The sequence below is a fragment of the Dreissena polymorpha genome, chromosome 2 (assembly GCF_020536995.1).
Source record: "Dreissena polymorpha isolate Duluth1 chromosome 2, UMN_Dpol_1.0, whole genome shotgun sequence".
NCBI lineage: Eukaryota > Metazoa > Mollusca > Bivalvia > Myida > Dreissenidae > Dreissena > Dreissena polymorpha.
The window spans coordinates 4727285-4751536 of record NC_068356.1 but is presented as its reverse complement, the minus strand read 5'-3'; the positions used below and the strand labels follow the sequence as shown (position 1 = coordinate 4751536).

The window sequence follows — 24252 nt, the reverse complement described above, 5'->3', positions numbered from 1 at the left end:
TCAGTCGTGTAATGTTTTCTACAAGCATATTTAGTAAAAACAAAACAAGTCATACACAAATATTTAAAAAACTATATATTATAAACTTGTACTTATGTATACGAAAAATAACGTATTTTCACTGTTTTGGCAAACACATCTTGAATACAACGCTATTAGCAGATCAAAATAATAAACCAGTCGATGGAAATCCGCTGTTACTATTTATGACTCATGTGGGTTTTGTTAGATTTCAACATGTAGCGCAATTCTTATGAATTTCAATAGGAAATGTGTTATTAACCTTACGTATCTTGCTACTGGGTTATTAAAGTGTCGTGTGTTTTAAGCACGCTGTGTCATGTGCGGGAATAATTGGAAAAGCAATATGTGCACGTATGTAGACTGTTTATAGTGTTATTGTTGTCAAAATAAACTACTGACTTAAATCGTTAAGTCGTTTTAATTGCTCACTTTTAGTGTTTTTTATGCATGTCAAACTGGCATAAATAAGCATTAAAATGAAATATTTGATCTTACTATTCTTAAAAAAATGTTCACAAATTAAGAAAATACGCAGTTATTGTTCATATTGTTCATAGATGAAAAAAGGCTTTGTATGGATGTTTTCATCTACTGTTATCCAGAACGTTCTGTCTGAAAACATATAAATGACAAACGTATGAATCACGTTTGGAAACCCAATATTCTAAAATTAGAACGATGAAAAATCAAGTTAAGAAAACCCAGCTTGCGTGTTATATTCATTTCGATATAAAGTATTATGTGTAGACTAATTCGAATGTTTTAATAAATATAATTCGGATTTCATTGCAACTGTTCAAAACGTGGTACGTTTAAAAAAACAATTGAAGCCATGTGGTTATGTATTGTACTTCCAAATAGGGTGAAATCAGAGTGAATATTGATGTGAAACATATGCATATTAATATGATAACACAGATTGTAATAGATATCAAATATTAAACACTCACTTCCTCATCGGATTGCTATTATGCTTTAGATTTAACTCTGCCCTCTGCCCAAATGCATATTAAATTCGATCCGTTGATTATTGTAACAGAACAGAACTGAACAGAAAGTTTAAACATATAACTTGAACAAGTTATAAATACAAAACTGACAATATATAAGCTATAAGCATATGCATAGCAATGCGAAATTGACATTAATTGTGAATAAAAAGTTTATAAAAAGGCCATTACATTACTTAGCGTTTGCATTCAATGTCTCGAGTCTCATTGTTACAGAATCTTTACAATATTTCGCGAGATTTGTTAGAACTGTATTGTTAGTGTTTGTTAACAAACGTATAAATGTATGCATACTAGGTCGGTTATGATATAATTTGTCGATATACAGTTTCCTAATATTGGTATTAAGAGGCATCATTTGAGCTAAATATACTACATTTTTGCTCGTTTTTAAAAATATGTATCATTTGAGCTACATATACTACATTTATGTTCGTTTTCAGAAATATGTATCATTTGAGCTACATATACTATATTTTCGTTCGTTTCTATAAATATGTAGATTCAATTTTGCACATATGTGACGAAAGTCTTATTTTTGATATGTTCTTTTCTAAAATTAAAGTTTTGGATTAATGTCGCACTTGAGGTTAAATTCAAAGTTTTTATTAAATATTTGGACGATTTAAATTGAATTCACTCATTGTTTGCGCTCAAAATGTTAGCACAAGCTTTAAGAGTAACATCGTCTATGATCATATATGTTCCAAAACAAAAACAAGTAGTCAATAATGTAAAAAGTATTTGACAATTAAAGACTTTCATACATAAAAGCGTGTTTTATTCAGATAGTAATTTTTATGATAACTATCTTACTAAGAGATATCTAATTGATTGAATTTTACTTTAATTGTGATTGAAACAAAATGGTTAGCTTACTTTATATTTGTCATATTGTCTTTGTTATAGTTTTCCATAAGAAACCGATGGACCAACAAACATGCATTTGAGTGTTTCGCGGATATTTGCCATCGCCGTTTTCTCAAAGTGTGAGTTAGTGGTATATACACAATTAATCGCTTTTGCATGACGGTAACGGTTTCTTTTAATTGTAGTTAACTAGTTAGCTGCTCTTATATCAAGTACCGTTTATATTCCAGTTCCAGTATTGATTGACTTGGTTTAGGTTATTTAGGAAATGCACGATATGTTTTAAAACACCTCTCTTACGGTCTGGCAAGTATTTCAGCCAACGGGGCATTTCTATAAAGACATACACAACTCATATTACGACCGACTGCTTATTGCATCGTAATTTTCAAGGACAAGTAAAGGTTGTTCAAAAATGCGTTCTTAAAACATGCACTTGTTCAATGATTTTCGTATTTTAAAAATGCATTTGTTTTCGAAACTATAGTTATTATGCCCCCCTTCGAAGAAGAGGGGTATATTGCTGTGCATATGTTGGTCGGTCTGTCGATCTGTCGGTCGGTCGGTCCGTCCACCAGGTGGTTCCCGGATGATAACTCAAGAACGCTTATGCCTAGGATCATGAAACTTGATAGGTAGATTGATCATGACTCGCAGATGAACTCTATTGAATTTCAGGTCACTAGGTCAAAGGTCAAGGTCACGGTGACCCGAAATAGTAAAATGGTTTCCGGTTGATAACTCAAGAATGCTTATGCCTAGGATCTTGAAAATTGATAGGTAGATTGATCATGACTCGCAGATGACCCCTATTGATTTTCAGGTCACAAGGTCAAAGGTCAATGTCACGGTGATCCGAAATAGTAAAATGGTTTCCGGATGATAACTCAAGAACGCTTATGACTAGGATCATGAAACTTGATAGGTAGTTTGATCATGACTGGCAGATGACCCCTATTGATTTTCAGGTCACTAGGTCAAAGGTCAAGGTCACGGTTACCCGAAATAGTAAAATGGTTTCCGGATGATGACTCAAGAACGCTTATGCCTAGGATCATAAAACTTCAGAGGTACATTGATCATGACTGGCAGATGATCCCTATTGATTTTCAGGTCAAAGGTCAAGGTCACGGTGACCCGAAATAGTAAAATGGTTTCTGGATGATAACTCAAGATTGCTTATGCCTAGGATCATGAAACTTGATACGTAGATTGATCATGACTCGCAGATGACCCCTATTTATTTTGAGGTCACTCGGTCAAAGGTCAAGGTGATCCGAAATAGTAAAATGGTTTCCGGATTATAACTCAAGAATGCTTATGCCTAGGATCATGAAACTTGATAGGTACATTTATCATGACTGGCAGATGACCCCTATTGATTTTCAGGTCACTAGGTCAAAGGTCAAGGTCTTAGTGACCCGAAATAGTAAAATGGTTTCCCGATGATAACTCAAGAAAGCTTATTGCTAGGATCATAAAACTTCATAGGTACATTGATCATGACTCGCAGATGACCCCTATTGATTTTCAGGTCACTAGATCAAAGGTCAAGGTCACAGTGACAAAAAACATATTTACAAAATGGCTGCCACTACAACTGAGAGCCCATATGGGGGGCATGCATGTTTTACAAACAGCCCTTGTTTTAACAGTATATTAATACGGTGATAATGGAAATAACAAAGGTTGAATATAAAACATATGCATGCCCCGGGACCGCATGGCACAAAAAGCTAATACGCTACCAATGAACCAAACCCCCTCTTATTACCAGCTGTTATTCTACAGGTCATGTCAGCGGCACAATTGTTTGCCGAATCGTACGACGCTTTAAAATGCTTTTCAATTTATTCGATTTCGATTGAGGTTTATTAAGTGAAACTCCAGCTGCTGGAGTAAGTAAGTGTGGTCAGTGGTTTTATGTATCATCTATTATTACAATTAAACTCCTAAATTTCCAAGAACCTTACTTCATAGTCGGTCCTATTTCAGAGTAAATGTTTGACTGTATTCATATAAAAGATGTAATTGTTCGATTGATAAAATCATTCTCCGAAATGGTTCTGATAATAAATGCGCAATACAAAACTTCTTTTTATCGAAAATACTGTGTTTAATATATTGTATTATAATAGCTATTATCTGGATTTCCACAACTTTGGAACGCTGATCCGTTTTATTCGCAAACGATAGTTTAATTAAAATAATTATAGTTGATACGATACAGCTCAATCTGGCGCGATTTCTGCATTCCGCCTCGCATCACCGTGATTCCGCCCAGCATGGCAACTACTTTCGTCACCGCGATAAACCGTGGAACGCAGTGATGTCGCCGTGACGAATCGCAGTGACAGGCTCTATCAAATATAATGATAAGAACACGAGCGCGGGCATTATCGGGCAATAGATCTCACGGTGGACTACCGCGGCCTCTGTAATTTGCGGTGAATTACAGGTTTTTGTGAATAAACATGTACATTTAGATGTATTGTATTGTTTGCATTTAATACTTCATATGAAAATAGTCACTTGTTCTACTATTTATATTATATTTACCGTCTTTACAGAATGATTTGACATTTCTTACATCGAGCGTGAGTATAGATTGCGTTTCATGCTTCACGTTTTGTTTCAAATCTTTCTGCATGAAATTTCACTTGTTTTTATTTAAAGATTTTGTGTTAGCATTTCGAAAAATCTTCCTCATTCGTGTACAAATATTGCTCGCCACCAACTTCATTAAAAGATGTTGCATGTAATTTGATATCAGACTATTTTAGTGATTTCCTGTTTCTATTATGACATGTTTTGCTTAGCATACAAATGTAAATTCGAGACATCGGCAGTAAGTATTTAATTCAGTGATATTTTAAGATCATAGTCATGCAAAATGATCATTTGTAATGTTGGCGAGAGCCTATTTGTATACCTGTGCTTTGTTTTAGTGATTTCCTGTTTCTATTATGACATGTTTTGCTTAGCATACATGTGTAAATTCGAGACATCGGCAGTAAGTATTTAATTCAGTGATATTTTAAGATCATAGTCATGCAAAATGATCATTTGTAATGTTGGCGAGAGCCTATTTGTATACCTGTGCTTTGTTTATAACAAGTTTATTTCGATACAGTAACATATGCAAACAACGTATACGAAGGAATCTTAACATTATGCTTACTATTGATTTATTTATAATATGTAAATCGATATTTATCACAATATTAATATGCATGCCATTAAGTAAAACATACAAATCTTCGCTTCGATTGATGTTACATGTAAATCACTGTTTAATAAAATACTACATGTATATATAATATGTATAGTCTCGATAAGAAATGTAGATGAGAAATTGCGGTGAATTGACCGAGTAATAATATCACATCGAGCTTTTTGTAAACTGTTTAACTTTTTATTTCAAGTACGACCAAGAATAGGTTTTTAGGAAAATATAAACGTAATAACAACGATGACGAGATTTTTATTATTTATATCATAAGCATTTATTAAATACATTATATTACAAAATTAATATGAGTTTTTAATTCATGCATATATTTTAATTATACATGTCCCGTATTAAATTACGAATAAAATAGTTGTTTACTTTGAAGAAAATGATGGAAAATTTGATGTCTACATCATTTTACAATATCTAATAAAAGATGTAGAATTTGATTTGCACATCCATTTACACATATCAGACCTGTACATATTGTATATGCACGTCTTTTCTCACTTCTGACTGTATTTTCTATTACAATCACATAAAATATTCACACTCTCATCTACTCGCTAAGACGGCGATATATTTTGATATTAAGTTAATTGAGAAACTCTAAACTGACATTCACAGAAACTAATTACAAACCGACAGATCTTTTGCTGATGTGCACGTGTATGTTTTTAATGTACAATGTGTTAAAAATAGAATTCAGTAAAAATTCTGCAAGAAATAAAATATCAAGCGAAAATACTTCTTTGTATTCGTATATAAATTGTGTATAAATACAATTCATTTGTATCATCGTGTTTATCCATGATACATGTTTGCAATCAATTAAATCTCACCAAAATGTGCTTATTTTTTGTATGCAATTTTCTATTAATTGTATGCACATGTACATCTTTATAGCTCAGTGATAAGCATCTATCGCAGCGCCGGCATATCACATGTACAGTGTACATCTATTATTCTTGCATAATCTAATGAATTATAATATTGTAATACAATAAGTTTAACTAAAAATGTACATGATTTATCACAGTCACAATATTGTTTACTTGTGTATCGGAATAACAAAGATTATGTATACAAATGGTCTCTCGCCAACATTATAAACTAATTTCGATACATTTGTTAAATAAAACGTGAACGAGGTAATCTTAATATTGTGATATTGAATAAATCAATATTTATCACAATATTCCTTCGATTTCGTTTTTATTTGGAGTATGTGACGAAATGAACTTGTTACCGAATAAAACTGATATACACATAGTCACTCGACAACATAACAACTGATTTGTTTTCATTTAAAGATCACGGAATTGAATACTTACCGCCGAAGTCTCCATTGTATATTCGACTCAATACATGTAACAATAGAAACAGTTAATCCTGATATCAAAGTACGTGTAACATGTTTATATGTAATTATTGGCAAGCTATATGTACACAAACGAGAAAGCAGTTTCGAAATGTGAACACAAACAATTCTTTAAATAAACAACAAGTACAACTTCGTTCAGAAACTATACATTTACCTGTAATCACCGCGAACCACCGTGGCCGCGATGGTCCACCGTGAGATCAATTACTCGATAACGTCCGCGGTGCTCACCCACTGTCGGCTCGATCAATCACGATGGAATCATTCTCAGACCACGGCGATTGTCCACGCTGACGAAAAATTGTCCACGGTGGGACTGTGCTTTAGGCAGAAATCGCGCTAAACGTAGTGTATGTGTTTTGGAATTTAAATGTGTCAGCTTTGTTTTTGCAACATATTAGTGCACTTATGTTTTTCCCAAAATATTTCCATTTCCGGAGCTATTTTATTTGAAAATAAACATGTTAATCATATATGCATTATCTGCGTACTTTAACGAACATTACATACTTTGGCCCGTTCCGTTTTAACACATTATTTTTATTAATTGCATTCCATATATTTTGGAACGCTTACTTTGTACAAAGCGTTTGATTACTTTGCATTAAAGCAAATATTTACATGTAGTTGTTTTCAAGGGTTGAGGTGTACAGTACATTAAGGCATGTTTCCCGTTGTATTTCAGAACTGTGTAACCACCATGGATATTATATCACTTGAATACTTCAGTACAACAGAACTACCAAGGCTTAACATACCATACCGTTTTCGTAAAAAAACACCAACACACCAAACAGCTTAACATATGTGTAACTGTTGTTATCTTATTGTAACAAAACTATAAACGCTTGTTAGCTTTTATAACCGCGCTATTAAATAAACAGCTGTATTTTTTTAATAATTGACTTATAACATTGGAAGAAAATCCCGCCAGTTTTCGAGATACAACGTGAGCTTAGCCATTAAACATACAAACACTTCCGAAAACAACACGCCAATACAAATGATAAAAGTGAACATGAAACTCGACCAAAAAACATACCAAAATGTTAAACAATTTGGATAATACTCATAAATACAATATGCACATACATTTGAACACTACGTTATTATCGTTAAAATGTTTCAAATGCATCTCATATGAAGCGATTAGTATGCACTCGTATGTTAGCTTCCCTTTCTATATTTATTAGTTATTGGTCAATATAAGTATTGTCTAATTTACTTTTTGTCGATGCAAACTCTAAGTTGCGTCTTCTCGCATTTGTAAAAGCCATGGTTATTTTTCGATTGTATGTGATATGAAGCTAATTTGATAGTTAATTCACTATTTGTATGCTGATTTCAGTAGCTCATCCAATAAATAGCGTGACGTTAAAGGCACGTAATAAATTTAAAGACGGATTAAACGTTTCACTGCAGTGTGAGTCGAACGTAGAAGAGTTGACATTCGTTTTTCTGAACTATACTGACAATGCATCTACAAAAATTGGAGAATGCAAATTCCGTCAACTCGAGCACTGCATATTATATTGGAATGAGTATTTAGCTTGGTTTGACATTAAGCAGACAAACTTCGCCGCTACAGAACTCACTCTTGTGAATTTGACATGGAACCATTACAGCAGATATACCTGTTTTGAAACATATAAGCCGTTTAACAACGATACTATAGAAGTAAACGGAACAGGTACGTAAATTATTATTTTATTATTTATGCTTAATATTTCAAAATGCACGCACGAACGCATTCACGTAAGCAAATGAAATCATATTCATATTACCAAACTAATAATCAGATGTTCGATCAATGTATTCCCGTGCACAATCAGTCCTTCATTTTGATTTTTAAGAGTTTTGCCCTGTACACATCATACGGCCGATAAACATGTATAATTATATATGTAAACTTCCTTTTATGCGTAGTGATGCTTTAATGCTTTAATGCCTTATTACTAAAATTACCGCTCTAGTCTGACCTCAAAAGTAAACACGTTAACCCTTTTATATATCATTTTCCTTATAGTTTTACAAGTGTTTTTAATTCTACCATGCAACCATCGTGTGCGCCCTATTTTAACATATTCAGCTGTGTTTTCACATTTTGTGTCTGAGTATTATATTGAACTTGGTAATGTTATCATTAATTCGCTCCTTGCATATCAGTTCATGACGGTTTACGCCTGTGTCATTATATGGTCAATTATTCGATGCACGATAATTGTGTTTTTGTGTGGACAATCCTGATTTTGTAAATTCAATTATACAATGTTGGACGTTGACCATGAATATTGAACTCTACCCGTTACATAAAGCTTTATATTGGTGTAAATTTTGAAATCATTTAATGCAAAGTGAGCTATAGTATTAATATATTTTGGGAAAAAGAAGCCGACAGACTGACAAACAGACATACAGACCACCATAACATTAGTTTTCAACAACTGATTATTATTCAGGCATACACTTATGGAAGGGAAAGACCGCCAATATTATTTATCACCAGAAATGTTGCACCTGATGAGTATTCGGCTGATATGTTCCATGTTGCAATTATAGATTATACAAACATGTCAAATAATATCCGTTCGAGTGAACAAGGTTTGATATTTTATGTTTCAATTTTCAAAAATGTTACTTTTTAAGGTGGATACATCTCAAAAGTTCACCGTGTTCATTGTCCAATTAAAACTGTTCAATGAATAAACAAATAAAATGTTCAAAATGTAAAATATACATTTACTTGTATTTTGAAATCGCATATACAACGCACAAAACTTTGTCACAACTCTAACGTTTCCTTACAAAGGTAAATGCTAAAATATACAAAATGGCAACAGTACTCATAATTTCCACTGTGAGCATGTAAACACGTCTAGATTGGCCAACGCGTATCTTTACATATTTCAATGTGACAAGTTTACATTTGCACGGTTGTAAAGTCTGTAATCTATACGCGGTGGAAGCGACAAAATTATTTTTTGTCTTAGCCAGGAACCAATGCTAGGCTTACAGGCCGGGAACAATTGTGACATGACGTCACACGAAATTTTTATCCCGGATAAAATCTATGAGTAACAAACTAATGACTACCGGTTAAATGTAATCAATGATTCCTCTGGTGCAATAACGAAAATAGTCAACACCGGTGAATAAAGTATGCTTTGAAAATGTTTTCGTATCAGAAACTGTGGGATATTTTACCGAAATGTACTTAAATTTGGTGTATATTCACTCAAGTAATTGTCTTTATATGGCTTTTCAGCTGATTTTGATTTTACAAGACAACACTTGACACATAAATGTTTTGTTTCAGAGTCCAGTTTGGTATCCTTCAAATATGCGTAACTGTCATGGCAGATTAGCATGATGATGGTTTTCTTCACCAAGACTCTGTGTGTGCTTGAAATTGATAAATGTCCAAGGCAAATGTATACTAAAATAACATCCAGCAATTAATCTGAACACATTATTATACGATTCTAGAACATATGTTTTAGTATGTACTGATAAATTATCAAATTAACCAATTTTTATATTTTTAACATGGTGGAATATTGAATTAAGTGTGTATTGTTCAAATACTTTATTTTAATCTAAACATACTAAATAAACCACACTATTGAAGTTGTATTAATAAGATTTTCTTCCTATTCACTTGTCTTTTTTTTAATATCATGATTCATATTTTTGCATTATTATTTGTACACACTTTTTGAATAAATAAAAAACAAAAAAAGTAAAATCACGTAAGTTAAAATGTGGTATTCTTCTGTTTTTCTGGCTTGAAAAGGATTCGTCAAAAGATTTGTACCAGTTTTAAGGTACGTAGCTGTGTAAGAAGAACATGAACACCATCGAACGACACAGAAGGTGTTGTTATGCAGCAAGTTTAATATTACAACTGCAATAATAGACTGGGTTTGTGCTTAATTCACTGGTATTTACGGAAAGCTTTTTCTCTTAACGAACTATACAAACAAACCATTTTAAATTAATTTTTTGCATAATTAATACAAAGTGTATGCATTAAAAGAGGTATATATTATGTTTTTTGTTTCTATGTTATTACTGATATTGATTAGATGCATATAAACTATGAGTATGCATGTTAATAAAACAGTGGTTTAACAACAAATAACAATATAAACCCAATGATACTTGTTTGTGGTCTATTAAAGTTTCTTTAGTTTCCAATATTATGCCATGGCTTTGTTTTGATTTGGGAAAAGGGCCTGGCCTTCCAATTTAGGGAAAAAATATCGAGACAACTGAAAAGGGGGAAGAAATTTCCCAAGCTAAGCTTTAAATTTGGGGAAAATTGCATCATTTTAAAGAAATTTTGTTAGGGTAAGGGGCCTTTGTCTTGGGAGAAGGTGCCTATATAAGGCCCTTGCTAAAGAAGGTAGCAAAGCCCTGTTTTATACACGTATGGATTTCTTTAGTATATCTAAATAAACACTACATTAATAATTACATTACAATTTAATAGCATACAAATCTTGCATGTTAAAGACTAGTAATTCAGTAGCAACTTAATAAAGAAGTACAGCAGTATTCACGAAGTTTAATCTGTCAATTTATGAAATTGCCAATCTTGCTGTACCAACATATAAAAGCACCAATTGACACTTAACAAGTTATCATCATCAAAATTTCTTGACTTCGTGGTTCACAATACCAACAACATATTAACTTGTACTAATACATTAACTCTATTTCATATGAAATCTGAATACCTGAAAATACTTAATGAAGATACTCAACGGCCCCAGTCATAAGAGGGGGCTGCAAGATCTTATTACCACTGCACCATGTAATAAACATGAAATTTTGTTCGATTTGTTGAATTGTCAAAATTTTTGATTACATTTTTATTAAATGTTTGCTTTGAATTTTTTCTTTAACTGCAATACTTGCACCATCAGGTAATTAAGCATAATAGTTTTCTGGTTTGTTTAGTCTGGTCAATGAAATAATTAAAATAACATTACTCCATGAAAGACAATCATACTCGGAATATATAAATAACATTATAGAGATTGGAGACTCAGATACAAGCCAGCAAAGTAAACAAAAGAGATTCTGGACATATTATTATTAAATCACTAAGAAACTATAGAACAGGAATAACGCCCTTGAAAGACAATGGTCGACTCTTCAACGAAGACAAGGATAAGGCCGACATCCTAAATTGCCAATTCTCTTCTGTCTTCAACAGAGTAGACCAGACCCATGTACCAGAACCAACAGGACAATCATGTCCATCCATGAGTGACATTGTGGTGACAATAGAAGGAGTTAAGAAACTCGGATACTAAAAGAATGCTCTGCAGAGCTTGCACCTATCCTGACGTTGGTTTTCAAAAAGTAACTACAGCAAGGCGAGGTCCAGAAGATTGGCGAAAAGCCAACGTCAAAGCCATCTTCAAGAAACGCTCAACTACCGACCCATGTCTTTGACCAGTCTCACCTGTAATCTACTGGAACACGTCAATGCAGCACCACTGTCAAGCACCTAGACCAGCATAACTACCTCTCTAACTGCCAACATGGCTTCAGAGCACGTCGAAGCTGTGAGACCCAGCTACTTACGCCAAGTCACGAGCTTGCGTACTCACTTGACAAAGCCATCCAGACCGACATGGTCGTGCTCGACTTCAGCAAAGCGTTCGACCGAGTCCCACAGCAGCGCCTTCTAAAAAAAATTGACCACTACGGCATCGAGGAAGCACCCACAGCTGGATTTAATCATTCCTTTCAAACCGTTCGCAGCAGGTCATTATGGAGGGTGCCACCTCCGATCAGGTTCCGGTCGTAAGCGGCGTTCCCCAGGGTACTGTCCTAGGGCCGCTGCTATTTCTCATCTTCATCAACGACCTACCAGACGGACTGAAGTCATCTACGAGGCTGTTCCCTGATGACTGCATTGTCTATCGCCAAATTAGAACCAAAGAGGACTGTGACATCCTGCAGAACGACCTACGAACCCTATCTAAATGAGAACAAACATGGGGTATGGAGTGCCACCCACATAATTGCAGTGTTATTAAAGTCATCCGAAAGCGCCGTCCGATAGCATACACATACCTATTGAAAGGAACAACCCTAACCGGGACAAATCAACAAAATACCTCTGTGTGGACATTCACTCTACGCTGTCTTGGAACACCCATATTGACCGAACCACCAAGAAAGCTTACAACATGTGATGTCTACCTATCAGACTCACCAGTGCGAACACGTCGGAACATGCATAGCTTGGCATACAAACACACCTCAACATCATCAGATGTGTTTAAGTTCAGTTTCTTCCCCAGAACCATCCCAGTGTGGAACAGACTACCAGCTACAGTAGCTGAGGCCCCCCTCTTTGGTATTCTTTAAGAGGGAGCTAGCGACGTTGTATTTCTAACAATGGGTTTAATTCCCAGCTGATTGTTTGACCATCTGGGAATATCTCTCTTTTTCCTTCCTTTAACTATGTATCTATTCTTATTATTCCTAATTTAAATATGTAGTATTGTGTACTTTATCTGTATTATCTCTTCTAACCTTATGTACTCTGAATATTTACTATTATATTGTACTTAATTTGTATCACCTCTTGTATTTTTTATATAATGTTTATTTCTATCCATCTTCATTCTTTTGTATTCAGCGCCACTACCTGTCGAGTAATTGTAAAGTCAACGCACCGATGTAAATGTAGATGATGTAGATGTAGATGACACTTTTGAACATGTATTGTTTTATGTTAACTGTTTATTATCATGATATCACTTCCAGTCTCTAGATGATACTTTCATCTCCTCACTGAAAATAATAAAATACAGAATGTAAATCATATGAAGACAAAACCACTGTAAACCATTAAAAATAATAGGAAAATACAGATTTCACACCATACTGACAACCAATCAAATAAACAAACACTAATTTTGAATGACTTAAATAATAATCTGGTTCTAAATGGTTTGCTTGTTGCATAGATAATTTGCATAATCATATATATTAAAATAAAATGTGTTAGAAAATATATGATTGTGATATAGATGGCCATGTGTAAACAAACAAATAGAGAGTATAAGTAAGCACCTCAAACAAAACATGCTGAGCAGCCTCACGAACTAACCTGTGGAATGAAAGGCACAGTCTTTTCAAGTGTGCTTATCACATCATATACAATCATATCCAGCAAAAGCTGTTTTCTATGCTACGCATCTTTTCGGAGTACATTGACATGTTTATGACTGTTATCAGACTATTTTAGTCATTCGTTCTTATACGTTGTGGTGCGCAAGAGACGGCCGGTCGGATATGTTGAATCTTCTATTTTTGGGGGGTAATAGTAGTCGCCACATGGTCGAAATGGCTTCCGATATCTTAAAATAAACAATTATCTTTTATACATATAACCTACTTATTACAGCGTAGTCACATGAATTTTAATCTTTGGTATACTTATCTTACGACACAAGTGTCCTTAAGTAAATACAAACAATACGTTCATCTGCATATTGACAATGATTACATTTTATGTCCAGTGTTGTTTACCATACTATATAACCTAGCATTTAAAATGTAATAAATTCCTCAGACAATCATCAAATATTTAAGAATGAATTGTTTTGATGTCGTATTGATATAAAAGTTAAATTCTTCACACAGTTCTATTTTTCAATAAATCAACATCAATATACTCGACCCCACTCACCATTAATATTCATTTTAGAGTATTAAAAAACGTGTTTATACATCTGACAAAATCTCAAAGTCAATATTATACATATTAAAACTGTTATCAAACACATACAACAATTATTTTCAATTATGATAAATGATTATTGATATTATTACCTAAAACGATGAATGGATAAGTGCATGAGTCCAGCAAACCAATCAGCATAATCAGTCGATTTTTGAACGTTTCTACATATTCAGGATCCATTCTGGAACACTATCTGATCTTTTGGGGATAGCATCAACCTGTTAAAGTATATAGGTAATTTTAGATAATATATACATGTCTTCTATCTGTTATATTGTTAACGAACCAAGCTGATAACACAGAAACCACATTTTTAAACTGCCTCAGCAGTTAAGTGGTAGAGCGTTTGCCTCGAGTGAACTAGGTTGTGGGATCAATCCTTAGCCGCATCATACCAAAGACGTACAAAAACGGTATAAGTTGCTACCAGCAGTTAACGCTTACCACTATGCAGTAAAGCACTGGCTTCATCTCAAAAATGAAATGAGACCCTCATGGTGATGGATTCCATCTGGAATGAGGTGTAGAGTGCGATTAATATAAGTTGCCAAAACTTGTTTTCAAAATCGACCTTATATAAATTACTATAATTTTACCATCAAATATATTAAAAAAAATATATATCACACAGATGCCAAACAATTTTGTATATAAAATAAACATTAAAAAGGGGATCAATACATGATTCCTCTTTGAACTAATGTATCACACAAAATCTCCGCCCTGTGGTCCCCTTTACTCTCATAAAAGATGAAAGCCCTGTCTTGATTGCATGTCTTTGGTACGAGAGAACACACTTGAACTAGGTTAGATGGTGAAAATACATATGGCATGAATATCCCATTAAATGGGAATGTAATTCCACCACAATTTAGTTAAACGTAACCAAGCTAAGTCTGGTCTGTTTTCAATGGATAAGCGGGGGAGACTTCCATGTCAAATCAGAATTAATGTTAAAACCTAAAACGTTGAAGAAAAAATCTAAATTAATAAATGCCATGTGAATTTTGCATTTTGATTTTGTTACCAAGTGAATTGTTTACAAAGAGCAGTTGGTCGAGAACCACTTATTGTGTGATCCAATGTGCCTAACACCTATCTGCATCCATGAATATAACAATGATGATGATGATATATCGAAATCTTAATAAATACTTACCTGGGACCTATAAAGACAATGAAGCTGGACAGTAAGTTCTTCCACGATAACAGAAGGCAGGCTACTACTAACGACAATACTAACCCCAACACCGGTTGACTTGGCGGTTCCGTGCTTAATATGAACATGCGTAAAATACTAAAACCGATCGTACAACTTAGAAAATATTCAAATATATTTATGCGCTATCTTCGTTTTCAGAGTTTAGAAGTTACATGTTTGTATTTAAACATTTAAACCTGTTGAAGTAAGTCTACATATGTGTATTGTTGACATCGATCGAATTAACATGGAAATATCTCTATATTCATAACTGATTTATTTGCATTCTGTAAAATCGGAACATCCAACGTTTTACTCTTGACAATGGTGCAAAAAAGATATTTAAATTTTGTATGTAAGCATTTTAAAAGTGCTCTGTTTAACAAATTAACTGACTATTCAACACGTGAAACATTTCTATTGATGAATATTATTGGCGGGCTTTCCCTTCCATATACACTTAGTTGCATGTTCTTGTCATCATGTAGTGCGTCAGAATTTGAAAAATACTTTCTCTCAAAATATCCACGATTTAGTTTTACATACCATATGTAATAAAACTATATAAATGAAGGAAGAGTTGTCTTTTTTTTTTACCTACAAATGTACCTAGTTAAGTTATTGTTTTATCCTTAATATAACGGTTATAAGAAAAAATATCTTTAATTCATCAAATATATATTTTTTAAGTTCGAAACTAATTTAAAACGATTTGGTCATTTTGAAACGACATGAAAACGTGCAAGGCGTTCTCAATATACTTAAAGTTAGTATTCTGCGATCTTTAAAACACATATTGTAGTGTTCCCAGACTTCTTGGAACATAACAAACGGAATCATGATACATTTTACCAGGAAGAGAGGAACAGGTTACCCGAAGGGCAGAAACACACGATACAAAACCATCGTAAGCGCTAGTTGCGAAATCGGAACATTAACAAAATTGAAAAACGGCCCACACGAATCGTATGAATCGTACACAAAAAATCTCAGAATGACGAATGTGCGTCTGTCCGATAGCAAAAAAAATAAAGCAGCACAAAAGTTTTTATTTAGTCGATAGAGTGTCATTAAAGTAGTGAGTGCAGGAGTATTTAAAAGTGTTTATACTGTGGTGACCACAATTCACCACAGTCTGTGCCTTCACACGTTTTAAACACAATCGACAATCGCTAAGGTGATAAATGAAATGACCATGAAATAAATTGCAAAGCGGATAAGGGATTTGTGGGACGTCCAATAATTTCGCAAAACTGACATTGACGGCACATCAGATGACTTTGACGTTATTTTTTCCAAGACGGACAGTACGATGTACAGTCCCCATGGAAGGATTACAAAGCCAAATTACCCGTTTTCCGTATGTTGACACACGTCTGTATAAATTTACATAAACATTGAAATTGCCACATTATGACGATTCCATATAATTGTGAAAGATTCGGAGCCAGTTGAACAAATACAAACTATATATATTATTAATATACTAATGAAAGAAGTAAGATTCATCATTTATGTGAATAGTAATAACATAACATTTAAATTTCAGCAACAACGAAACAATCAAAATCGTCGAATACGAGGGATGCTATTATAAGTGGTGCTGCTGGTGGTGGAGGTCTGCTTCTTTGTGTTTTTTTGCTGTCTGCTTGTGGAAAAAATATTTTAATTGTAAGTAAAAACATGATGAGCGTTAGTGACCGCCTTTTGTTTGTCGTGACTTGTTAGTCTTCAATTGTTAGTCGCCCGTAAACTTTAAATTCAAACTAATTTTCTTACTCAATCGATTGACAGATTTAATCTAAACTTTAGATAAATGATTATTTAAAGAGTTAGGACGCTAGAGATTTAAACTATTTTTTTAAATAAAAACTGTAAAAATGAGTCTGAAACCGCACAGGTAAGGTTAAATATTAAGTGTGCAACATCGTATACATCTTCTTATGGGACAAACCTGGATACCCCACAGATAAACATGATTTGTTTAAGAATATTTTGTATAAATAATTTTTCTCTGAAACTGAATTGGTTAGTAAGTTAATAGCGTAAGCGTAATATTGTATGGTATTCCTCTACAATATGTGTTCAAATATAGACACTGCGGTTTAAATTGGCACCGTCCTGTTGGTAACACGTGTTCCTAAAATAGTCAGGGATTAAATATCTGGTATAGTATAGTGTATAGTGGTTCTACGGCTAGTTTATTCAAATCGTAACCATGGGAACACAACTGGATACTAAATGTTTGGTGGTTTATTCGTTGTGTAACATGGCATGGTGTTCCTCTGCAATATTTGTTAAAATCATGACCATGGGATAAACTTGGACCCGGTTGTTAGTTTTTTTTATTATTTAACATCGTATGGTGATTCTCTATCAAGTTTGTTAAAGGGGTCAAAACTTGCCAAGTTCAATGGTCTACAGAATTTACAGTTAATTATATATTACGTTACTTTTGAAATCGTGTTTTCCGAAGCTCCAAGGCCTTGTTTATTATTTAGTGTGTACCATCATAAGGTGGTCCTCTTTAAAATATGTTATGCTATAGGGGTGAAAAATGGCTCCACCTTAGTTATTACTCGTTTGCTTGATATTTGAAAGTGTGAAACGTTCAAAAACCTTCTCGGACACCGCAAGTCCCAGAGGTTTAATATTTTTACATGTAACATCGTATTTTTTAATCAAGCCCATCGAGTCAAAATAGCCACGTCTCGGAATGGTGGGTCAATAGATTTGTACAGAATAAATTAAGGTAAAAAGTGTGTCTTTCATACGACAGCAATGATGTGTGGTTTGTGCAATCAGGTGATCAAACTCTTCACAAATCATTTAAATCATGCCTCTTTGGCCCATGCATTGTCACATGCTTGATATGGACTCAAGTGTAAAAATATCTATTGAATTGGGCCAACAATGCCAGTAGGTATAATAATAGGAATCTGGCTTTATCGTCATAGTAATTGTTCGCTTTACTATATATGAAATATATTCAGTCAGATATATAAATGACGGATATAATATACATCTTTAATATAATAGGTTTGAACTGTATCAAAAGTATTGTATGTACAAGCACATTCCGTAATACCTAGTGCGTATAATTTAAACGGTGTAGAAGTGATAAGGAAACAACCGGTATTCATCGATAAACAGTTCTTTGGTAGAGCTTGATCAGTTTTATTACTCATTCCTTCCATGTTTTTAATTTAAAGAACTTACGTTGAACTTTAAAACGTCAAGGTCACCAGTATGTTTCTGCGTTATTAAGTGCCGTTTGTTGTGCATGCAGGGCCGCTGGTGAATCTGTTGCAAACAGTGTTGATTTACAAACGATTGGACAGGTAAGTACAAACAGTTTATTGTAAAAAAAGTCTTTCATCGACACTACGGAGTGTTTTTGAAATGCCCAAGATGTAAGCTTTTTGGAAGTGAAAAACAATATGTATTCATCGGTAAGCAAGAACATATCAGCCCATCCGTAGAAAATGTCGAATTTAATTTTAAGGCACTGAGTGAGCTTTTGTGGTTGTTTTTGTCCGTCTTGAGTCGTCTGTCTTGATACTTTCATTAAACTGACAACTCTTCCTTTGACTTCTGATGAAATTTTTACGAAACTTTACAGGAATGATCCTTTAATGAAACATCTTTCAAATACTTCAAATCGTTCCTCTCTAGTGCATATATTTTTTCATCGCAGCTCAACATGATTTAATAAAAAATTCAAATTCATAAATATTAAGGCTCAAAAGATTCAATATTTGGTATGCCACATAATTAAACACTTTCTCAGACAGTTTGTTTGAAAAGAATCTTTTATTATCGAAAGACAACGTCCCGGTATTAACGTAATCTGTATTCAGTTAAATAACATGATAACTAATAAAATAACAAATTAAATTAAAATACAAATCACATACATTTGATATTTGGTAGTTAAACATGCTTCTCTGTGGTCCTCTAAAATTGTTTAACCTGATTTCACTGCGATAAAGACTTGGCGCGCCAAAGTGGGTCAAAATATTTATAAAGATGTATAGCAATTTAACTGTATAAGAGTACACTGGGGTAACTTGTTTAGAAAGGTTTAAAGAAGCATAACTTGAAATATTTTCTTTCAAAGCGCATGTTCCACAGCTTTCAATTTTATATTTAGCATAATGGGCCGTGGGGTTTATTTGTTATCCTAATAAGTATACAGTATACACTTTGAAAACGTTTTCCCAAACTATCAAGTATTGATTTTTGGTTATGAGAATCATGAATTGGTCTGGTACACAATTTTCTTAAATTATGTGTCTAGGATTTAAATAAGTCACGGCCCACGGTTCACTTGCTGTATATAGAAAATGACTTCATAAAATAATTTGAACAATTTTCTCTGAAATTGCAAGGCCCAGAAGTTTGATATTTAATTTTTAACATTGTGAATATAGTCAATTATGAAAACCATAAAAGTGTAGTATTTGGTTTGTATAATTATATTCATCATTGTATCATAGTTCCATACTCATTTTTTTTCGGGGGGGGGGGGGGTTGACGACTGACGTTTAAATTACTTTATATAATTTCACCAAGTATCTTAATAATATATTCACATGCACAAAGTTTTTTATTTTGTATATAATACACTAATTTTTTAAAGCTTTAGTAAATAACTACCTTCATAAATTTCCGTTCTGAAACTACAAGGTGAAATAAGAATCATTTGGAATGTAACATCGTACAGTGGTCCTCTTCAAATTCAAATGCTGCCATCAGTTAAATGGGTGACGCATCGCAAATCTCTTTGCTTATAGACCTAATAAGCGACATGCATGTTCTTTCCCAAATGAAATTACATAGATGAGCGACATAGATTTATCTAGGTAATTTGCATATTTAAACGTTTTGTTACGTTGTTCAATGTATTCGATAGAATAACAGTGCTACCCAAAATGGAAGTTATGGGCCCAATCGCAATACCCAACTCGACATTGAAATGACGGACCTCAATCAGACAACAGAATCACTGATGGAACGATGCTCGGAAGAGTCGACATCTGGAAACAAAAGGCCATCGAAGATTACAAGATCAAAGTCCTTTCAAAATCGGGTTGGTGAGTTGTCAAAGAAAATATATACACTATAAAATACCATACAGACGACGTTTAACGCACAGCGTGAATGCAGAAATTCTAAATACGAGTGCCGATTTACTATATATAAAGAACGTCTGTAAACGTATTGTGTCTCATCTTACTCCATGTAACGAAACTCCATGTGGAGATAATTTGTTCTAAATTTAGGTATTTGTTCATTTTAAGTACAAGACAGCTGTTGTGTGCTTAATTAACATTGAATGTTTATGTTTTTGTAAATTATATATGATACAAGTAATAATGGAACAATACAACAACCTTACGGCTCTATTTGAATAATAGTTTCCAATTGCTAGACAAACGATGTGTAATTGACATTGACAAATTATGTCAAGGATTTAATCCTTTCATCTTGCGTTTATTCGATAACAAATATTCTATGTTCACAGTGTAAAAAGAACGAATGGGACTTTTGATAAGTTGCAGAATGCAATGGCGGACGAAAAACTCTAAATTAGCAAATATCGCGGTCGTTTTAAATACTGTTACAGTTTTAATGTAATCCAAACATACCCCATTATTTACATATGACACTAAGGTTTCCATAAAAAAAATGTATTTATTTTCATATCGATTAGGTTTTGAGATACTTCATTGCCATAAATACAATTTCAGGTCACTAGAACAAAGACTGATGTAAAATAAATAATTTTCATATTAAATATCTCAAAACCAGATCAACATTTAGATTTTATGACAGCGAAATGTTGCAGTCTTTTTTAAAGATGATTGCAGTTGCATGTTTTAAACCCAAGTTAAATTATTTATACTTAAAATATGTATTTGGTGTGTTTCCAAATGTATGAACAAATATTTATTTTTTTCGAAACATTTACACATTTGTATGCATTTTTATATTCTATATGCTGAAATGTTAATTTAATTTTTACATATATATTGTTATGTAAGTCGCATAAAGCATCAGGCAGGAAACACTATATTTAATACTGTAGCTGTGTTTTCCTACATAATATTGTGTGATATGCAAATATGAATTATATATATAACTTATACGAATCAACGTAGAAACTTACACAAAGTAGTTAACCTGCGGCTTATGTTAATGTGCCTGTTCTTATATCAAAGAATGAAAAGAACTAAGAAAACGTTACACATATTATTTCAAACTATGTTTACTGTGTTTCGGATACCATCCATGTATAGGCTTATGCATATAATAGTATGTCTGTTTTGTTTTTCTTTATTATTATTATATTATTATTATACCGGATTTATATCACGCCCTTTTCATGCAAGAGTGCACGTTCAAAGGCGCTTTAACCAATTAAAGTATATTAAATACTTCGATTAGTCTTTCTGGGTAGGAGTTTGCTGTCCGCAGTTGTCTGCTGAATCCGATTGAATAATCGCATGAATTTCAAGCAATTGATTAAGCGACTTTGGTTACAATACAATAATGCCAGAGGGGTAATCACGTGACAGAATGGCGACGTTCATGCCGATACAGGTATTTTTCGCCTTTTTATATGATACCTCTATTTATTGCTTTAATGCCGCTCACTTTCCAGCCATTTCAGCAAGAAAGTGATAAGCGTTCGTATTAAGTATTTCGTATTTATATTCGCTCTTTATCTCGATTTTACTCGCTGCGAATTTTCTTAGCGGGAGCTTTTATTTTGTGACCAGATAAACAATTTCGCAGCGAGTAAAGTCGAGATAAACAGCGACTATTAATACGATATAAACGCTTATCCCTTTCTTGCCGATATGGCTGTTAAGTGAGCGGCATTTTAACAATTAAAAAAAGGTATACAAAGAATATAAACGACGAGAAATACATGTCTTGGCATGTACATCGCCATCTTGTTTGTCACGTGATCATCCCCTCTGAATCCATGTATATTGATGTGTATCAATGCAGGCGTTTTGCTTATTTCAGCGTCAATCGCTGCAAGATAAGGCGGACAAAGCAAGCAATACAGATCTCAACAAAGGACACGAATGCATCCGGTTTAGATCTTTGGCGCAAATCTGTTCAATTGACAAGGCATGGCTTGCATCTCGCTTTCATAAAGTTTTATATTACGATAAATGATAAACAGGTACCTAGTCTGATGATTCTAACACAATGTCATTGTTGTTGTATTCGTTTCCTCTTAGACATAACATCTGCGAACTGTTTTGATCGTTTTTATATTAAAACCAATCTTATTTTTACTTCGATATTGACTTATTATGTTACAGTACATTAATATTAAACTGAATAAGTAATTAGATCATATAAGAACAATGTATATAATTTAACCACTATAATTAGATTATACGAACATACTTTATTTATGAAATGAAACATAATTTAAATTGAAGATCAAATGCAATATAAAGCTTTTACTAATGTTGTTGTAAAAAGATATGACAAAATATCATCTGGAGACACTGTGAGTACAACAAACTAATTATTATAGCTTATTTACAAAATACCATAATAAAGAGTTACAGTAAAAAGCTTTCTCTATAAATATTCCTTTTTCTTTTATACCTAATGATAAAATATGACATTTCTGCAGTGAAATAACAGCAGTGAAAATAAACAAATTGTTATTTTCACCAGTTAAAATAACACATTTTTGGTACTGTTTTACTGTGAAATGACGTCATTTTTTAGACGAAATGACGTAATAAATCAAGCTGTATTGAGGCACGCCACGGGGGAAAGGGTAACTTTTCAGCGAAGGGGAAACAGCTGTTAATTATTTTCTTGAAAAAGGGGCATACAAGAAACAGAAAATGTGTTTATGTCTGTGTAAGATAGTTTGTTATTTCACTCGTGATCATAGAAATATAATATTTTGTATGATCACTCGTGAAATAACAAACGATCTTACACTGACATGAACAAATATCCTCTATATGTTGTTAAAAGGGCAGACGTCTCGTAAATCTATCTGATGAAAACGATTTAGGAAGAACATCAATATACACTGAAAGAAAATAATTACAAGTACGGTATCTACATGTTTATCATTGTATCATGTACTGTAACTAGCAAAACAAACATTGCAAACTCCATTACACAATCGGTTTATTGTTTGAATGGTTACTCCTTTTTTAATTGTAAAAAAGGCACTACGAAGACAACAGTGTTACACTAAAATTATTCATGATGAGCTACATATTTATGTTATAGGTGTCGTTATATTTCTCGTTAGAAATAACCCCATCATTTGTTTTGATGTTCAAGTTCTAGTTATTTAATGCAGAGTGTATTGGATGTGATAGTCGTTAAAGTGATTGTTACATGTACGTTTGTCACAAAATACATAAGAAAAATGTGTCATAATCTGTCTGAAATTCTCATTCCGCATTAACTGTCGTCACCAAATGAGACGTATTTCTCTATTTCGAGCAACACAGCGTACCATCTCAAACAAAATTAATACGATTTTTGTCTGAATACTAAGCAAGACGGAAATCATCACATAATAAATATATATTCGTAATGGTTACATTTGCTATGAATCAATTGACGCAAAGTGTGCTAGTCTGGTTATTTATGTATTCATACTTCCGAAAACTTATTTTCAAAACAAAACGTATATATCAGACGTTCCCTTGTTGAAGTGCTAATTATGTTCGTTTCTGTGCTGGACACTTAGAATGC

General features: G+C 33.3%; 1 long non-coding RNA gene across 3 annotated transcripts; it reads left to right on the top strand.

Annotated features, from left to right (window-relative positions):
- The first annotated feature begins 230 nt into the window (after positions 1-230).
- LOC127865722 (uncharacterized) lies at positions 231-22808 on the top strand. Of its 3 annotated transcripts, none has more exons than XR_008042746.1 (7): positions 231-375; positions 1944-2023; positions 7869-8210; positions 17042-17163; positions 18782-18833; positions 20408-20584; positions 22531-22808. It is a non-coding gene; the product is annotated as an uncharacterized LOC127865722 (long non-coding RNA). The 3 variants fall into 3 exon arrangements; XR_008042745.1 differs by having other exon boundaries at positions 20408-20588; XR_008042744.1 differs by lacking the exons at positions 17042-17163; positions 18782-18833; positions 20408-20584; positions 22531-22808 and adding an exon at positions 9837-10579.
- The last annotated feature ends 1444 nt before the right edge of the window (positions 22809-24252 follow it).